Source organism: Lytechinus variegatus, chromosome 8 (assembly GCF_018143015.1).
Source record: "Lytechinus variegatus isolate NC3 chromosome 8, Lvar_3.0, whole genome shotgun sequence".
Lineage (NCBI taxonomy): Eukaryota > Metazoa > Echinodermata > Echinoidea > Temnopleuroida > Toxopneustidae > Lytechinus > Lytechinus variegatus.
In genome coordinates this window covers 13,548,987-13,550,589 of record NC_054747.1, presented here as the reverse complement: position 1 = coordinate 13,550,589, position 1,603 = coordinate 13,548,987, and positions in this window count along the sequence as shown.

The window sequence follows — 1,603 nt, the reverse complement described above, 5'->3', positions numbered from 1 at the left end:
CAAGCGGCGCGCGCAGGCGCTAGCCGGAGATACTTGACGTGCATGACATAGTTGTATAACATTTATGTACGTACCGGTAACGTCACTGATCCGAGGTCCGCGGTTCGATCCTCGGCAATGAATGGCACATCTTTCTCTTCAAGAACGAGGCATATCTGTCATTTTCGGGGAATTTCATTGTTTTATTTTGTACTTAAGACCTCTCATTTAATACATTTTTCATGATTTATTTTTTTTCTTCTTTTACAGATTGCCTATTATAGCTTAATAGACAGGAATAACCGTCGTTTCTGGGGAGTTTATTCAACAATTTCTGACAGGTGAGTGGAGCCAACGTAGTTCAGCGGAACAACCAAAATACAGAGACTGAAGCTTTAGTCTAATTATAGCGTAAAATATCATTCCAAAAAAATATATAAACATATCTAACGTTAGAGATGAAGCAAAATGAATTGTACCACTATGGACACCAAATTATTTTAACAAATAATATCGGCAGGAGAATTAATTGTCAGCAGATGCAGATCGACTTGTATACCCCCCCCCCCCAAAGGTAATCTATCCTTACCTCTTTTTTATATCCTGCTGTATATGGAACAAGAAATTAATAAGATCAGCCCTATATGCGGGTAATATAAATGAAGTTTCCTTTTACCTTCGGGGGCTAGCTCGTACAATCCTGCAGTTAGCCACAGCGGCCGCACCACCCCCCCCCCCCACACACATTGCCGATCGACGCAAAGAAAAGAGAAATAAGAAAAATAGAAGAGGTAGGGCAGAAAAAGGCCCCGGGGCCCCCCAAAAAAAAAAAAAAATTTTAATCAACATTAAGCTGCCGCGATCGAGGAAATGTGGGTGATTTTTTCACCCCCATTGGCAAACTCTAATCCCCCCCCAAAAAAAATTAATATATAAATAAATAAAATAAAAATGTTTTCGCTCGTAGTGATCGTAACGTGGGGGAAAAGGTGAAACTGTTTTACGTCGAGTCAATATTTATGATTTCTAATTCAATCGAGACCTCTGTTTTAGAAAAATGTACATCCCCTTACTAAAATTACTTTAAAAAAAACTGATTGGATCAATCGTATCTCGTTGTAAGATGGGCCCAGGTGATTACGTGCACCCACTATTTACTTAGTGTATCATTACATGAAAAAAAAGGAGTATATTTATTTTTTTGCTAACCTGGCTATGAGGATAGCAGGGGCCGCGGAACGATTTTCAAAGTGTGGGGGGTGGGCTGATCATGCTAAAAATCACATTATGGTCAATTTTACGTTTTGTACTCGGTCTTGGAAAAAAGTGTGGGCTTCAGCCCCCCCCCCCCCCGGTTCCGCGGCCCCTGGATAGGTCTACTCACACGAAACGCTATAGCTGTTTCATAAAGGACTTGCAACTGTTGTTACTTTGCCATTATGGCAACTACCATGGTAACCTTAATTTTGATTGGCTTCCATGGCAACTGAGCCCCTTTATCATGCATGGTCATGATGGTAGTTGCCATTATCAGGATTATGGTAAAGTTACAATACAATTCCTTTATGAAACTGGCCCCAGGTTACGCAATAACACATGTTCAGGGAGGAATCACATAATAGGA